The following is an 18,970-nucleotide window of genomic DNA, read 5'->3' as shown; positions in this document are numbered from 1 at the left end:
TTTTTTTATTCGCCCAGTTTCCAAATAGCTTCCTGAAGTTTGCATTTCAAGAGATGGTTCTAGGTTCTTAGAGAAGGCCAGGTAGAGTATTTACATCCCAAAGGCCCAGAGAAAGGATTTCAGTTTCTCAGCAAAGGGATTTTTGTCCCCTCAGTCTAGATTTTTACAATACCTGTAATGCTTTCAGAGGGATGGGGGAGGTTTAGGGGTTGATAAAAGGGTTAAGTAGGCTTTGAATTATTTCTGGAGTCACATTTCTGTTCTTGTAGAGACCCAATTTGTAAGACAAATACAGTTGTTCTTACATTTCTCAGAAAATTGGGCTGTAACCTGAATAATGTCCAGAAGCTGATCCAGCCGTCTAAAGGCAGTGTCCTCCAATTCCTTCTTTATATCAGGAAGAAGGTCTTCCTCTCAGTTGGAAATCACAAGATTCCTGTGTTCGAGATACAGAGCTCTGTGTCTTTGGAATATGTTAGTAAAATCTTCCACAATTGTTTCTGAATGTCTGTCTTTCCCTTGTGTAGTTTCATTTAACCTTTAAGAAGGAGACCTGAAAAAAGTTCCTATAAGGCTCTGAGTATCAACTTTTAATTGGGTCAACTTCTGACCATAGGTCCACGTAAAAAATAGTCCTTTTGAATATCTTGTCGGGTTTCAGCCAGGGCAAACAGTAAATACTCCTGACAGTATTGAACAACCCCCTGGACACAAGATGAGTCCCCCAAAAGAGTGGGAAAGATATTACCCTCCCAAGATCCAGAGCCACTCTCAAAGACAGCCAAAAGGAAGAAAGACTCAGACAGCTCCCCTGAAAGCTGGCAGCACTGGGTAGGGCCCGAGCCACAGATAGAGCGCAGTCCACCCTTCTGTCTTGCCGTGCTTGGGGGGCCGCCCATCTGCCAGTTGCCATGCCAAGTTCTCTGAACAGAAAATGAAACAAATAAGAAGCAGTATCTGGGAGATAACGGGGAGAGACAGGATTCATTATCAGTGCTTTTTTTCCTGCTAATCTGAGCTTGCAAAGGAAAAGACTCCATGAAATTTTACTTTCCACTCTTGACCAGGAATCACCGATAGAGGTCTGGGAGAGCTGGCTTTGGAAGGAATCTTCACCATTTGCCAACTTCTACCAGTTTCCCCAGGATCCCCTCTGGGCTCTGTAGTAAGTGTGGTGTCCCAGCAGGTCACTTTCTGGTCACCAGCAACTGTAGAGGAGAAATAATGATTGTCCCTTAGGAGTGAGGGCCTGGTGGAGACCCCTTTTTCTCTAGGGCACCTCATAAATGGATAACCTTATTTAAGTTGAATGAAAGTCCTCTACTGTAATTCAAGATCATCTTTCTGTAAGGTTAACCTACTTGTTTAGCCTTGAAACAAAATTTCATTCACCCGAGTCCTCACCCTGGACCCAGTCCAGCTTAAGTCGGACCCAGTCCAGCTTAACTCAGACCCAGTCTGGTTTTTAAGACGGACTCAGACCAACTCCCTCTGGTTCTGAACCCAGGCTGGACGAGGACATGCTCTGATAAAGCCTGAAAGCTCATTCTGCAAAAGCTGGTAGGACTCAGGAAAGAGGAGGCAGAGGAGGAACAGAGGAAGGGAGCGGGGTTTGAATCTTTCTGCTGCCACTTGTTAGCTCTTTAACCTTGAGAAGGTTGTTTACTATCTGAGTCTCACTTTCTTCATCTGTAAAATGAGATGATATCAGCTCCCGAATAACGTCGCAGTGACCATTTTGAAGGGGTTGGCAGTGAAAGTCTAGCACGGTAGCCGGGATGTAACAGGCCCTCAGTAAGCAGCCCGTGTGATTATTCTGCAGCGTGTTTATCAAGTCCCCGGCCATCATTCTCGGCTCATTCTGTGCCGCTCCGTCTCTGGTGCTTTCCCTCTGTGCGCTGCCGCGATGATAACCACACTGATAACTCTTTCCTCTGAATTTCATATCACTTATTTCATTTTTCCACAAGAACCGACTTGCACTTCCGATGCAATTGAACTTTTTAGAAAGCAAAAAAAAAAAAAAAAAAAGAAAAGAGAGAGAGGCTTACAAGCTTCTCTTTACCACCTTATTTAACATACTCTACTCTCTTTAAAAAGGCAGGCAGTAACCTTGTAGTGGATTAATTTTTTCAGTTTATAATTATGTGAATGAGAAAGGTCATGTCAGTAGAACCTCAGAAGGTGAATTCCGACCTAAGTAACAGTGGGAAAAGTATAATTTAGTTCTTACCTCTCCAGGTTTCTGTTTCTCCTGCAATGTGGCATTAAAATGGCTTGCCTGGGGTCACAAAGTAAATGGTGAAGCTGGAAACAAGGTCTGTCTGACTTAGAGCTGAGGTTTGGTCAGTGACTGCCCTTAAACTTGACAGGTCTGTGAGCTTGAGCAAGTTACCACGCTTTTTAGAGCTGCAGGTTCTCAAGTGTAAAAGTGCTTCCCTCATGGGCTATTAGGAGGAGTCAGTTACTTATGATGTGTAAAAGTGCTTAAAACAGGGCTGGACTTGGAGTAAGCACTTTAATTTTTATCATTATTACTTTAATTGTTATTTTATTGTTATTATTATTACTACTATTAGTTGTGGCAAAGGCATCCTCACTATTTTTGTTATTATTTAACATTGTTACCCAAAAAAGCAATGTAAATATCCTTGGTGGTACAGGATGTTTAAGTGATTAATAGAAGAGTGAAACAGGGAAGCAGAACAATGAGGAAGTTATTCCCATTTCAGATTTCTCTGATAAATCCATCACTTCAAGAAGTGCGTCTCAGTTTGCCTCTATATGAGTTTTAACAACTTCCTTAAACTCATTCTTTTCTCTATTTTAGGGGGGAAAAAATGACAGGCTCGGACTCAGAGCTTCCATTAGCTAACTGTATCTAGTTTTCAATTAGGAGCACTTTAAAAATTAAATTAATTTTAACAGCCACCTTCTATTCATAGTAAATAGGACTGTTTTGTATACTTAAGTCTTTTATAATTGACTTTTAAAAGAGTGTGTTTAAAGAACAAAAATTCTTCAAGATAAGTAAAAATATTAAGAAATAATGCTGATGGTATGAGATGGTGACTGTTGGGAAGTTAGTGATGGAAATATGATGGGGAAATCCTGCCCGGGAGGAAGCTGGCAAAAAAAAAAAAAAAGAAAAAAAGGCGGTGAGAAAACAGAAGACTGTGATGTGGATGGAAGGTTTACATGGAGAATTCGTGGAATATAAGGCCAGTGAAGCCCTCATTTCCTCATTTCACCAAGGAGTGGTGTAAGTGGGGGTCAGTGAGGCAGCACTGGGCTGTGGACAATTATTGGAAAACCTCTTCTCTAAATGACAACATTCAAGTGAGGGTCATCAGCGACCACTGCTTTTTTTTAATTTAAATTCAGGAAACCTTTTTGGAATGGCCAGTTTGATTCAGGCTTTCCACCTTAGGAAACTGAGTTCCTCCAGGGCAGCCACTGTGGCTGACTTCCTAAGTGCTCTGTCCCCAAGTCCTAACCAAGTGGTTGGGACATTCTAAGTGCTCAGTGAACAGTTCTGAATGAAGGAGTGAATTCTGTCTCATCAGGCTCCTTCACTGAGTTCATTTTTTATTTGTGTGATTACATCCGAAAACTTTGATGAGCTTGGCATAGGGCGCATAAGTGAATTAATTGAAAATGTAGAAGATAGATGACCTTCAGTGAGGTCACCAGTGTCACCACAGAAGTGTTTTCACGGTCAGATGAAACACTGGTAGCACAAATTGAGATAGTAAATTGATTCAGGAGACCCAAAGTACACACACATGTCACTCCTGGGATGCCTCTATGACCATGGGGGCTTCAGGAGAAGAAATATGACTGACCACTGAGTTTTCTTGAAGGATCACATCAGTTCTAATGCCTTGCCAGCCGTGGGGTGGAAGATCACTTCAGTAGGGCAGTGGAGAGCAAAGAGATTATGCTCCCTCACAGCGATATTGCTGTTTTAACAGGACATGAAGCCGAGTGATTGGTGAATTAATTCTGTACTGTGGTCCTGCGTATGCGTGTCTGTGTGTTTTAAGTTGAGGTTGTCAAGGGAAATGCTTTCAGAAAAGTTGCCTGCTCTGTCCCTCTGGAGCTTCCTCTTTGTATACAGAGAATATTAAAAACATGTGAAATCAGCCATTTATAGGATGATTCTGCTTTTGGTGTGCTTTCTATCTCAGGTACAAGAATGGTGATTATTTAGCAGGAGTACAGGGAGGAAGGTTATAGATATTTTGTAATAAGGAATGTTGCATCACGCTTTCCCAAATTCACTGCAAAGCAGTTAAGTTCTGACTACTTTCTCAAACACAACCCTAGACTGACTAATAGTCTGAAGATGTGTCAATATGATATCCAAGATTTTGCCTCTAATTACCTGTCAAGCTCCGTGTTGTGGGATTGCTTTAGAGAACCATTTTAGTTCTTTATGTATACAAAGCAGATTGAGAATTTTCCCAAAGTGTAGTTATATTTCAGACCAAATGGTGAAATTCAGTAACAACAACAATAATAATAATAAATTCTGAAACTGAATAATAGCTCACGTACAGAGACCACGTAATGTCATGGGTTGGTTCTGCTAGGAACTAACATACATGCAGTATCTCATTTGATTCCTGCTACACTCCATGGGACATGCCACACACATACCTTCTGTGCTCTCTAAACCTTCTCTTCATCAATCAGCTGTACCTGCATTTTGTTTTTCAGTTCCTATTGACATAACAATTTTTTCACAGTGTAATTCAAGCCATTATTGTTTAATAGAAAACAAAAAGACCCACGTTTGTTTGCTCAATTATGTCCCTATCAGAACCCAAGCTGACGTTACGTATTTTAAATGGCAGCTTTCTGAACAAGTTAATACCCATTCAGTGAATGTCTCGACCAAATATTCCAGGCAAAAGAAAGGCATTATACATACTTTTTCGTTGTACAAGGCTCTTAATCACAGCATCACCTACAACTTCTTTAACACAGGGGCCCTAGTAAATTATTTGCTTGATTCAACTATGATAGAATTATTTATTTTCAGATTTATCAACTGGAGATCATGAACTCCAGATTGCTGTTTTGTATCCTTGAAGGCCACCTTAAATGATAAGGAAATTCCTCTGACCTTGGAGTGACTCCAAGAGACAATTCAAAGGCAAGACTCAGTAGCATTCAAGCAGAACTCAACATAAATTTGAATGTGCTCTAAAGAGGGGGCAGTTGTCACCATGGTGATTTTATTGTTTCCTAGACTGAGCTCAGAATGAAAGTGGAGGAGTTTTCAGAGCAAAGATGCTGAAATAGGTGAATTGAAGACCTGGGTGTAATTTCTAGCCATTGTTAGAAACTTAGTTTGAAGTTTCTTAGTTTGAAGTTTGCAGCTTATGTTTGGGATCATATACCCAAGATGATTGTTAAGGTAGCCTGAGAGATGACCCTTCTTTTGTTAAAATATTTGCAGTTAATTGCAAGGTTATCTTATCATTATCAATATTTTGCTAAAAGACATTATACTCACACTGATTTTTCTGCGACTAATAATATTGAATGTTTACCATTCCTATGCTATGCACAAAATGTTTTACATGTGTTATTTCATTTAATAGTTAAAAAAAAATCTATGACATAGTATAATCATTCCATTTTAAAGATGCAAAAAATGAGGGAAAAGAGACAAAGACTTTAAAGTTCTTTTGAGTTTTGGCTTGGATCTGATTTTAGGTTTTTTTTTTAAACATTTTTTATTGATTTATATTCATTTTACAATGTTGTGTCAAATTCCACAATTTTCCAGTTATACATGAAAATATATATATTCATGATTTTAGATTTTTAATGGTGTATCTGTATGAAAAATCAGAATCTGATTTTAATTATTTAAAATGGTGTATCCTTATACAAAATCAGATTAAAACCCCCATCTTCATGGAGATTGCATCTGTAGGTCATACAGTTAGTAAGTGGCAGAAGTAATAGTCAAACCTAGGTTCAAATTCAAAACCCTTTTAAAAATAACTAGAATCAGAGTGTCAAAGCATATGTGAATATTGTATGATGTGGAAAGCCTTGTTTAAGGTTGGCCGTACCTACAGGTCAAATTTCTGAACAACACAGGAAGGAAGATTGCTGATGTGAGTCTGGAGTGCTCACAGCTACTTTTGTGCCCTACTTTCAGAATGTCAGGAGTAAGCTACCAGGATGTAATTTCTTTCCCATCCTGCATTACCCAGAAGCCTCTCTGGGGATTCCTGTCAACCAAAATTGAAGGATGATTCTCTTCCATTTGGGAAGGGCCTTCTCTTAAAGTGAGCATAGAAAGCAGAGATTTATCAAAACGAACCCTGGCTGCCATGGTGGTGACAGATGTCACAGCTAGACCTCCCTCAAACAATCCTGGAATGACTCTTTGGAATTCTACGTGTGCCAACAGTCATTTTCAAACACCACAATTTTTTGCTTACGCTCTCCCTCCCGCTTTCTGTGTGAACTTCCTCAGGATCTTACCTCTGTAGCTCTGTGAAAACTTCAAAGATCGAGGGAACAATTCTCTCCTCTTAGAGAAATCACTGGGTCTCTGGCGAGATGAATATCTTGGTGTATGTTTATCAGCAGTTGGCAGTATTAACTTGCTTCCTTGTGGCCCAGAAGGTCCTGGTATTGTTCACGTCCTAACCAAAAAATCAAAATAACCTTCCTTTGTCTTCTTTTTAAATACTTTGGAGAATTCCTAACCAGTATCTTCATGTCCCTGGAGCGAATGCACAGGAGCCAGCTGCTAAGTGCTGGTGTTTGCATGCACCTGTTTGTTTATTTTTTAAAATGTAATTGGGAATATGCCTAGAAGCATGGGTCTCTTTCTCTCATGCACTTGAAACTGATATAGGCACACAGAAGACAATCATAGCCTTGTATTGTGCATCTTACACAACAATACAATTCTTGCATACATAGTTTTCTAGTGCAATCTTGCAAAGGTATGATGTTTAGAAATGCCTGGAATGCAAACTTTAAATGGGGAGCTGAGACACTAAACATTAACCAGAGACATTAATGAAAACACAACATAGCAATCATCACTACAAAGCTGTTTATCAATGGCTTTTAATGCTGGTTGCATTTTAATATCATCTAGGGAACCATAAAACATACACGGACACACACACACATACACACACACACACACACACACATTCATACACAGACCTTGGACTCCACCTTTAGTGAGTGTGATTTAATTAGTCTGTAATTGAGACAGGAGGGAAGGAGGCAGGGCAAAACCATTAAAGGAATGACACAGCAATTAAAGATAGAACACAAACTTGTTAGAACCAACTTGGTTAAAGATGGCAGAAGATTCCACTGCCAGTAGACCTTGAGCCTCATTCTAGGCTTTTTGCAATACATGAACATGCTAACGATTTACCCACAGGCGCCATGACAGTTCCCAGGCTAACCATAAAAGGCCAAAAAGTGGGCAGAGGTCCAATTGCAGGAAATCCCTGCCCCTTTCTCAAAACAGCTGGAATAATCCTCCTATCATTAGCATATGAAATTACCCAGCCCGTAAAAACTAAGGATCCCATGCTCTAGGGCCACCTCTCACCTTCTTAGATGGCCCACAACCTATCTATGGAGTGTGTTACCTATCCCCGAATAAATCTGCTATCACTTTACTAAGTCTCACTCTTTCCTGCAGGAGACAAGAATCTCTTCTCCGGCAATAAGGTGGGACCCACATACCCGTATTTTGCCAAAGCTGTGTGATATCATGTAATTGAGCCTGAGAACCATAACACCTACCTTTCCCACCTGATCTCTGGGCATCTGCTTCCATGCTTATGTGCTGCCGTCAACTGTCCTGCATTCTGTTTGAGCATCCAAAGCTCATTTCTTCTCTAGGATCTCTGTTCTGTCTTTTCCCTTCTGCTCTTTACCTAGGTCTTTGCCTGGCCATTCCTTTTGTGCCATTTAGCTCTTAGCTCACAGCCCATCTTGTTGGAGTCTACATAAGCAGGACCTTGTGGAGTTGTGCAGCACATGTCAAGGGAGGCCACAAACTAGGGGACTGCTTTCCCTGACTGTCAGCACGACAGTCTCAAATCAACTCACTTTTTTCTTTCCCAAGTTACTGAGACCAATTTATTCATTGGATTATGTTTTATTTATTTATTTTTACCTCCTATCACTAGAATGTGGGAACCAAGAGAGTAGGAATTTACTCTAACTTGTCTAGTATTGTGTTTCTGGTACCTGGACTAGTACCTTGCATACAGTAGGTGCCTGGTAAACATTTGTTAAATCAATATTTCTGTGTTTGGTGCTCAAAGCTGAAAATCTCTGCCCTAAGACGGTGATATAAGGTAGTTGAAGTTCATCAGGAAATTTTAATAGCTGGAGTAAATAGATTTCCAGTAAAGAGAGGGTGGTCTCTGGCAAGATGTTGGGAGGGTGATGTTTGTAAAGGGAGCGGTAACCCTTTAGGGTAGAGCAAGTCATGCTCAGTGTAGCATGAGCTAGTTGGCTTTGCTGGGATGAACAGACTATGATTAAAATTAACCCAGCCTCATGATACAATGAAATCATGCAACGTGATAACGGTATTTGGAAATAGATCACAAATGGTGTCTAATGCAAATATCGCTAAACAATACGATTGTAATTGCCATAGAGAAAATGCGTTTTCTCCAATTCCCATAAAACCTTGATTTTCAATTAATATTCTCAAAAACCTAAGCAGCTAATATTAATAAAACAACAACAACAATGCTGACTGTTTATGGAGTGCTTCCTTAGTGCTGGGCATTGGACCAAATACTTATAACATTCTAACCCTTGCAGGAAACTTCTGAGGTGATTCATATTCAGAGTTTACTATCAACAAAACAGACTTAGAGAGAGAGGTCAAGCCCTTGACTGAAATCCTACCCCAAGTAAATGGTTGCAATGTCATTTGTGCCCAGAATCATGAAGCGAAAAGCTGCTGTCTTCACCCAGAATGCTACACGCCTTGATTTGGACCCAATTTCATCAGGTGTGACCCTGATGATTGTCTGTCTTTCATACTAATGACATCTTACCAAACCAGAATTTTAATAGAAAGTCCTGAAAGTCTTCGGATTATAATTGCTTACAAACTTTTAAAGTCCAGCATTTGAAGCTTGAAATATACCTTCACAAAGGAGGAATTTTATGAATACTGCTCAGATCCCCAGCCCACAGAAGCCAAACATAATTCTGAACATTTTCTTAAACAAGAAAAAAAAACTTTTATTTTGCATGTTGTTTTACATCCTATGGATAATTTTTAATTATAGCAGTAGCATATAACATTTAGAATAGAAAAAATAAACAGTTTGCCTGTGTTTTAATATACTGTACTAATATTTCAGCAAAATAGGCCCCCAGAATGCCCATTCAGTCTTCAGTTTATACTTAAATTGATTGCTCATGCCCATTAATGGTTTAATTAGAACAGATGAAAAAGATGTCTGAGTGATCTTTGTGCTGATGTCAAAGGAGACTGGGGCTCCTTCAAAGAATTTAGGTGAACTGCAGTTGTTTTTACTCTGTGTGATTTCATTTCGAACAGGATCATATTTTTCTTTTCACGTGGTGGCATCATCCCTCTTAAAGCATGTTAATAGAAGGGGTAGGATGGTGGGAGGGTTTGGACAGGACGTGCAGCTCAAAGATGCAAGAAAATACAAATGCATTCAGTGTACTATTGAGCATCAGAAATTAGAGACAGAGGAGGAGGGATGAGCGCAGAGAGAAATTTGAAAGAAGAAATGTTACTTGGGTTAGGCCCAGTCACCGGGCCGTTACTGGCTTGCATCGCTTTACTTGTCCAGAGTCCAGGGTATGGGGCTGCTGGTAAGTTTGGAGCTGGGTGACGAGAGGGCATCAGCTGTAAGAACTCAGTGGGCCAGGCTTGTCTGCAAGGAGGTGCTTCTGACTCAGGCCAAGGGCTGCTTTCTCTTTAGTGATGGAGGATTGACAGATCATATAAAAAAGGTAATTCCTGTTGAATTCAAGTACCAGTACAAAGAAAGTACTAGGTTCTGATAATCAGCCTCAATTGATATTGAGTGCACAGGTGGGTTTATTTTGCTTTCCTGTTTTTTAATGATTTATTAGTGTCAGAGAAGAATGGTAATAAACCATTCCAGTGTATTTCCTTCAAAAAGTAGAGCTACTGCTGGTTTGTTTTTAAAACAAATAGTTAATTCAAAACTAACAGAATTCTCCTTTAAAAAAAAAAAGATGGTAGCTGCTTATTTACTTCGTCTCAAAGGTTTTTTTTTTTTAATTCAGTCTCCCTAGCAACAGAGACATCTGTCTCTATTCTCTTAGTCATTAAAGCCAAAGAAAGTAGCTGCTTCAAAAATAATAAAGGCAATTTCTATGAATTGGGTAACTGTTAATTGTTGCCAAGAAATCTTAGTGAGATAATGAGGCATACAGCAATTGACAAAGATCTTTTCATTGATGTATGAGCTTCTAGCTAGCCCACGGTGGTTAGCTAATATATACAGTACCATCGATGAGGCATTGTGTGACTTGCTATGTAACACAAATAGAGAGGTGATCTTTCACTCTTTCTAATTTCTTTCCGAAGTATGCCTTGCTATGATTTTTTTTCTGATTGCTTAGTAACTAATCATACCTTGGGATTCCAAGGAATATACTTGCCCATTACATTTCATGAAAGTGGAAAGATTTGAAGCATTCACAATGGAGATCAATGTGACAAATAGTAGAGGAGTTGGTGGTGGTGTTAAAACACAATATACTTCTTATTTGAGTTGTAGATTCTGCAAAACCATTTGAGCGAAAGTGCTCAAAATTGCACTCGATTCGAAAATGTATATTGGCATTTGTGCTAAAACTGTTTGCAGGCCCCTTATAATGAAACCCCAATCACCCTCTACAATAGCTTCACTAATAAACACCAAACAGTTTTTCAACGCTTTCTGCTTTCCTAGCAGTCAAGGAAGCAAATTATATTAAGTCAGTATTTTTTATTATTGGCCCCTATGTTTGGCACATGCTTGGCTGTATGTGAAACTACTGTTAAATGGGTAATAACAGAAGGAGAAACCAAGCATGTAAAAACAGCTTTTTGTGATTTTTTTTTTTAAATCAGGGAATATGCTTCCGATAACCAGATGTGGAATAGCTCGTCACATCATTGGCCTCAGGAGCCTATTTTGGTCTCTTAAAGGTGGGTGGGAGTCGGATGATTACTAATCGGAAGTGTAAAAATGTGCTGAATCTAGTTTCAAAATCAGGTTGTGTATAACATTCACATAGGCATAGATAACTATCAAGGCAAATACAATGAATGTTAAATGTATATCAATTCTCGTAGAAATTTGAATAATAATTTTGATTTTATTGTTGCATGTTGTAATATGCATATAGTACAGATAAGAAACAGGAGCTAAAACTTGTTTTTAACCTCGCAGTGACATTTATTTCACATTGAGCTCTGGGTGGACGTAGCTTAGTACATCATGCGAGTCATGAAAACATTGCTGGTTGGAAATTCGATGAGATCTCAGAATAAAAATGTAGGCATAGTTAAGCAAACTGTTTGGAGATAGTTCTATAATTCATGAAGTACTTTCTTTAAAAATCCTCTAAATACAGATATTCCTAGTGAACGCTGATGAATATAAATGAATACAAGGTATTCTCTTTTATAAATTACAGTTTTTGTCTGCATAATTTCGCACTGCTAAGGTGACAAACTGTTAATTTCCTTTCAAGATGCCTTTAATATAATGAAAGTAGAAAGAATTTTCCTAACAACCAAGTAGAAAGAGACTCGAATAGCTGTTGGTGACTTTTTTATCGAAAGTTTAAAAAATTCAGTGTAAAGAAAATCTTGGCACTTGATGTAGCATTTGTAACATACTCTGGAGGCTCTCAGAGTTACAGTGCAGGCTTTGTGGATCAAGTTCTACCATATTGTCTATCAGCCTGTCACTTAACAGCAGGTGCAGGCCTGGAAAGGAATGTTGCCTGAAATGAGGGCCCTGTATGAGGGCTTTGTTTCTTTCTCTAGATAAGAGATTGGGACACTGTGGCCTGTGGATGAAATTTGACCCATTGCCTGTTTTTATGTGGTCGGTGAACTAAGGACTGTCTTTTTTTTTTTTTTAACCTTTTTCAGTTTTATTAGGTAGAATTATTACAGTTTGATTGCACACATCCATCATATTGCATGTAAATACATATATACAGTATACTGCACATATTTTTAGTTTACATAAACATTGCTTCTAAGAACAGATTAAATAATTGGAAAAAATCAAAGAAAGAAAAATACTTTGTAACGTGAAAATGTATACATTAAAACATCAGTGTTTAGAAATGAGATTTTTAGTGGCTCAGGGCACACCCACTGATGTACCTCTGGTCTATGGCTGCTTTCTTGTTACAATATCATGGCTGAGTAGTTGCAACAGAGATGATATGGCCCAGAAAGCCTAAAGTACTGACTATCTGGACCTTTCCAGAGAGTTCTCTGATGCCTGCTCTAGATTTAGGTTACAGTGTCAGAGAGAATTTGTTAAACTGTGACACATATGATATTTTCTAACACTAATAAATGCAGCTAACGTTTAAAGAGAACCTTACTGTCCCAACGACTGTGCTAAATATTTTGTGTGTCTTATCCCTGTGGATTTCTACTGTAGCTCTCTGAGGTGGGTGTCAAAATGTTTCCCACTTCATAGATAAGTAAACAAACAAAAGATTTGCCCAAGACCACAAAAATAAGGTTTGTCTGAGGGCAAAAATCCATATTTTAACAACTGCACTATAGACATTTCTATGAGCACCAGCCCTTAACAGGTCAAAGAGAAAAAGGAGAACAGTTCAGTAGAAAAACAAAGGAGAAGAGTAGATGTTTATTTCCTCAATGAAGACAGACAAATGCCTGCTTGCCCGCACAGCTGTGAATTTGGGGATGAAGATGAGAGGATTTATTGAAGCCCTTTCTGGTTTTCTGTCTTAGAATCTGAGATTTGGATTTCTTTCCTCCTCACGCTATGGTTGATAATTCAGGGAGTCTCCAGAGCTTCTGAAAGATAACTTTCAGATCCCCTCACTGGTGTTTCCACTGGCCAGAACTTCATTGTGCTCACAGACCCTGTAGGAGAAGTGGATTCCTCTAGTGGACTCTCTATGAGAGAGAATTCAATGGGGAGAAAAATAAGTTGTTATGAGCACTAAACAAGTGCTCCCTGAGGGTCTGGGACATGACTCTGTGGTGTTGGGAAAGCTATTTAAGCCAGATTCACTTTAATAATCTAAGATTCCATGGAAACAGGTGCTTATGGGGAGGTTCTAAAGGTCTTAGGCTACTTCCTTGCTCACTTCTGTTTTTTTGGTCCTGTGCTTTGTGCTAGACTGTCTTTGTATAAACTAGGATTCTAATCTGTAAGCAACCTAAGTAGAGAAGGAACTTGTTGGAAGAATGTCAGGTAGCTTCTAGAATCATCAGGAAGCCAGGAAAACAAGATTGATAAAGGAGACAAGAACAGGTGCAGCCATTATGGAAAACAGTGTGGAGATTCCTTTAGAAACTAAAAATAGACTGACCATATGATCCAGCAATCCCACTCCTGGGCATATATCTGGGGGGAATTCTAATTCAAAAAGATACATGTACCCCAATGTTCATAGCAGCAATATTACAATAGCCAAGACATGTAAATAACCTAAATGTCCATTGACAGATGACTGGTTAAAGAAGCTGTGGTATATTTATGCAATGGAATACTACTCAGCCATAAAAAAGAATAACATGATGCCATTTGCAGCAACATGGACAGAGCTGGAGATCCTCATTCTAAGTGAAGTAAGCCAGAAAGAGAAAGAAAAATATACCATATGATAGCTCTCATATGTGGAATAAAAAAAAAAGAGACACAAATGAACTTATTTACAAAACAGAAACAGATGTGCAGACATAGTAAACAATCTTACGGTTATCAGAGGGGAAAGAGGGTGGGAAGAGATAAATTGGTAGTTTGAGATTTGCAGATACTAACTGCTATATATAAAATAGATATAGTAAGTTTCTACTGTATAGGTGGGAAACTATATTTAATATCTTGTAGTAACCTATAAAGAAAAGAATATGAAAAGGAATATATGTATTTGTATGTGTGACTGAAACTTAATTCTATACACCAGAAATTGACACAACATTGTAAACTGACTATACTTCAATTAAAAAAAAAAAAAGGAGGCAAGAACAGAAGAGTTTGGCAAGAAGGGCTGCAGTATATGCCCAACTGAAGAGTTGGGCTGAATGGGATACTGTAACTAGTATTGGTGCTACTGAATACTGCTACCTTGATCAGATTTGACCTGTCCCTTTACCTTTGTGTCTTTCCTAAACATTCACAGTCATGGATGGGAATAACCAATTGCCCAGATCTTCAACTTTGTGCATTATTTCATCAGCCACATGTGGGAAGGAAGGTCCATGAGGCCTTTTCAGTTTCCAGAGTGTGCAGGAGAGGGTTTGGATACGGTGTAGACCAAATTCAAGTGAATTTATCGCTATATTTGGTGACACCCTGGAATGAAAAGATGATTTTCATAGTCCTTGACCTTTGATGATGCAAAGTCATCAAAGTGCTGTGGTATCTCTGGGCAGTGATTCTTGGAAAGCACCGCCAAGGGATTGCTCACTGACCCAGTGGATGATGAGAAATGCCCTCTGACATCTTTTTAAGAGTAGGGACTGGTGACCCCTGAGCTGAGCTTTGGAGGGAGAATAAAAATGGACAGGTGACAGGGAGGACTTAGTGCACTACAGCAGGCTACTAGCACACATCCAGTAATTACAAAAATTAAAATGTTGCTAATTTGATGACGTATTTAAGGTTTTTAAAAATCACCCCAAATGGCAACTTCCTGTTTTATCTATCACAGTTTTATTGAGATATAATTGACATATAGTAAAGTATGCCTATTTAAAGTATGCAATTTGATGAGTTTTGACAAAGGTATACCCCCAGGAAACCATCATGGTAATCAATTTCATCACCTCCAAACTTTCCTTGTGTCCCTTGGTAATCCATCCCTACCTCCATCTCCATTCTCACAAAACCACTCTTCCGCTTTCTGTCACTGTATGTAAGTTTGAATTTTCCAAAATTTTGTATGAGTGGAATCAGTCAGTATATACTGTTTGCGGGGGGAGTGTGAGATCTGTTTTCTTTCACTCAGTGTGTGGAGATTAACCCACGATGTTGTGTGAATCAACAGCTTATACTTTTTCATTGCTCTTTATAATTCCAACCAAAGAAATGAAGCAGGAATCTCCATCACTTATCACTATCTAAAAATCTAACATTAATTTTTAAAATTTGTGTGTACAGCCCAGTGAGAGAATCACTAAATTTCTCCAAAATTGATCATTTTTGAAATGGTTTCATTAAGAATTGTGCTACTTGTATGGGTCACCTGGAGAAGATCTGGGTGAATTTGCTGCAAGTTGACTTTCTTATCCCTTTGAGTCAGGAAGCCAAATCTAATCTGCAGACTGGGAAAATCCTTGTAAACCTCAGTTTCTGTGATGTAAAATTAGATTAAGTCCATGCATTTCTTAGGAGACAGAAGAAATTTCCCTGCAAAATGAAATATTCTTGGAATTTATTGGCAAAGATATGTTAGCTCTAACTGTAAACATATGTGTGAATTCAGCAAACCTTTCAAGGGCTTCTAATATGTGCCAAGTACTGAGCTTGGTTGCAGAGATGTAGAGATGATGACAGCACAGGTGCCCTGGAGGGACTTCTAGTGCAATAGTGGTACAGGGTTCAAGAAGGTACATTATATACAGCAGTTTACAAACAGCTGTTTATTGAGCATTTATTATATGCTGGGTCTGAACTGGATCTTGGGGAAGTGGCTATCCTGCTTCAATCACAGAGCTTACTTCCTAGTGGAAGAGACAGATGAAAAGTGATTAAATACATATGTAGGCAGATTGAGTAGAAATTTTACGGTGGAAATAAACAGGATGAAGAGGTAGTAATTTAGGAAGCCCATTTTATAGGAAGAAATCATGGACAGCCTTGCTGAGGAGCACAGGAGTTAAGGGCAAGAACATTCCAGGAGGTGGAGAGAACCACAAGCACAGACTGGTGTGTGTTTCATGGTTAATGGAACACAGATGAGGAGGATTTGGCTGGGAGAGTGAATGGGGAAGAGTGACTGGAAGTGATGGTGGAGAGGCAGGCAGGGGAAGATCCTGGAAGGTTTTATCAGCCATGATCAAGAGTTTGGGGTTTTGATGTTATTAAATGAACCAGGGACCCCCCAAGAGGAATTTAAAGGAGGGAATATCTGATCTTTTTTTCCCCTGTAATGTAATTTTATTTGAAAAATGAGGTCAAGTTAACACAATAAAATTAATACATCAAATTCATACAATTAAATGGCACAGATTTTTAAGTGTTCATATTGAGTTTTGGCAGTTGAACATTATTTCTGCATAACATCACCATCCAAAATGAGATACAGGGTATTTCCAATCTGAGAAAGTGGAAGGATCTTGTGGCCTTTTCTGATTTGCTTTAAAAATACCAACTCAGAGAAAAACCGTAGGCGGAGGGTAGGTTTCACCTCCGTGTAGTTATCTGACTTGCATTCTTATTTACCTCTCTGGAATCCTAACACTTTTTAAGAATCACCATTCTCTTTTTTCTGGCCCCAGTTAGTTACTTACCACAGACCTCCTGATATCTGATTATTCTCTTTCAGACTTTCTCAGGTACTTTATTTTCAAGGTTGGTTCCTGGTGAGATTCTGGTCTCTCCTCTCTTCTACTCGTCCAAATTCTATAAGCCTTACCAGCCTCAGCTCAAATGCTGCCTTTTCATAAAGCTGGAAGCCCGTAATCCATCCATTCCAGACAGGCCTGTGTTCTCTGAGCACTGACAGTGTTGCTCAGCCCTTCCACATTGGGTTTTTATTTATATTATCTAGTGGAAGGGTAAGCAGAAATATATGGTGGTAATGAGAATGAATATACTAAATGATTTAGAGAAAATAATCACGATGGTAATACAGAGAGGACAGATCGGTAAATTCTACCTCAGTGAAGCCTTGTCATTTTTTAAAGGAGAAGTCTTATATGACCTGTAGGCTGAGCCCAAACACACTGCGGTTGGTTTGGTAAAACTGCTGAAACTGTTTGGTGTTTCTCTTTATCTTGCACTATGAGTCATTTTTGTTTGTGATCTACTCAGTCAGTCATGAAGGCTTACACACTCAGAGAACACTGGATGCCTTTCTGCCTGGTTCAGACTTCACTGTCTGCTGCCTTGTTATCCATCTAAATGCTAACTAATGCCTTTTTTTTTTTTTTTTTGAGACAGTCAGATGCTCAAGGCACTGACTTGTCAATGGTGGGTGTTTGCTTGTGCTAGTCCTGTGGTCTTTGGAGGTAATGGATCTGTGGAATTTGCTTATTTTTCAGATGATTTGATTGAGTGTGCTCTGTGTGGGTTGATGTGTTAAAAATTCAGGATGTAATTTATAAAGAATGGCAGAGGAAACGGGTAAATGGGGCCTTAGCCAAGACTTTCTTTCTTATCAACGCTGCCATTACAAATATTTAACTGGCATCAAGGTAAATATTCAAAGGTCAGTGTTAACATGCTGTTCATGGGTAGAGAACGTGTGTGGTCCTTACTGCCTCACTTTGCTCCTGAAATGTAATGATCAGCGTCAGGATGGCCAGATATGGAAGCTTTGTATCATCTTTGGCATTTGCCCATAGGTAGTGCGCCCAAGAAATGGCAATGGTTATAATCCATTTTGTGTGTTTTGATGCATTAGTCACAATCCGTTGTTTGCATTTCCGTGTGTTTAAGATCCAACATCAGTGAATTAGATAGTGCTTTTTGGCAGCAAGACAACAACACTGAAGATTTATATATTTATTCCAAAGGAGAGTTGGATTTATTTCTAATGCAAGTTCTATCTTCGTCATTTCTCAGGGTCGGGGAGTGGATAACAAGACCCTTTCTACAAGTTCATTTTTCATGATATGTGTTTTTATTTTTCACGTTTTTCACATCACAAACTTAGAAAAGAGCCTGGCACATAAGAAGTGCTCACTGCTGTAGCCCAGGAACTGCTCCTCTGTTCCGGCTTCTCTGGGCAGCTAGTTCTTTTCTGATGGTGCATCTCCTCTGTGCAAATTACTTCTAATTTTTGTTTGCGTTGTGGTTGCAGCGACAACGATATTTGAATGACGTGACTTATCATACAAGTAATAGCGTGCCAAATTTTGTCTCCTTGTCTCCCCCATTTAAAAAAAAAAACTCTCTTGAGTCATGAAATTCTATTCCAAGCAAATCAATTTTGCTAAAATAGATTACTTTTATGTGGTCGTCATCTGGGAAATGAATACAGTTACCTTAGGCTATCATTTCTGCTCCAGTGTGTGTGTGTGTGTTTTTAAACCCTTAACAAGAATCACGATAAATAACATGGGGAAGTAGGTGTATTTGACCTGATGGAGCCCCATGACATTTAAGTGCGAATCACACAAGTGACGTGTTAACAGAAGAGAATGGTTATCATATAATCAACCATGCCTTTGCTTCTTGTTTCTAGCTGGGACTTTCCACTTACGTATTGATAATAAAGGAGAGCTATTTTTGAATGGTAGGTGAGTCTTAGCCCTCTTTAAAATCCACGTGTATAAGAAAGCATTGAAATTTGAGATCTGTACTTGCAGGTGCAGGCCATACACCTAAACGAGCATCCCCCGGGGCTCCGCTCCCATTGGGTACTCCAGCCTGGCCCTCATCCCTCTCTGAGCTGTTCCTCCCCGTTGTTTCTGCCTGTTTTCTTAGCAAAGAAGAGATTAGCAACTTTTAAATGCATATTAGAACCCAGCTGAGACATTATTCGAGGTGAAAAC

General features: G+C 39.1%; 1 protein-coding gene and 1 long non-coding RNA gene across 3 annotated transcripts in view; one reads left to right on the top strand and one right to left on the bottom strand.

Moving 5' to 3' along the window:
* Positions 1-18,970, top strand: part of LOC140688427 (teneurin-2-like) — a 595,904-nt gene that overhangs the window by 170,927 nt on the left and 406,007 nt on the right. The gene's annotated exons all lie outside the window — the stretch shown is intronic.
* On the bottom strand, positions 1,123-17,198 carry LOC140688348 (uncharacterized). The gene is made up of 5 exons (XR_012062989.1): positions 17,131-17,198; positions 16,763-17,018; positions 6,511-6,674; positions 1,681-1,999; positions 1,123-1,208 (listed from the first exon to the last, which is right to left on the bottom strand). It is a non-coding gene; the product is annotated as an uncharacterized lncRNA (long non-coding RNA).

Source organism: Vicugna pacos, chromosome 22 (assembly GCF_048564905.1).
Source record: "Vicugna pacos chromosome 22, VicPac4, whole genome shotgun sequence".
Classification (NCBI taxonomy): domain Eukaryota; kingdom Metazoa; phylum Chordata; class Mammalia; order Artiodactyla; family Camelidae; genus Vicugna; species Vicugna pacos.
This window is presented reverse-complemented; position numbering and strand designations above follow the sequence as displayed.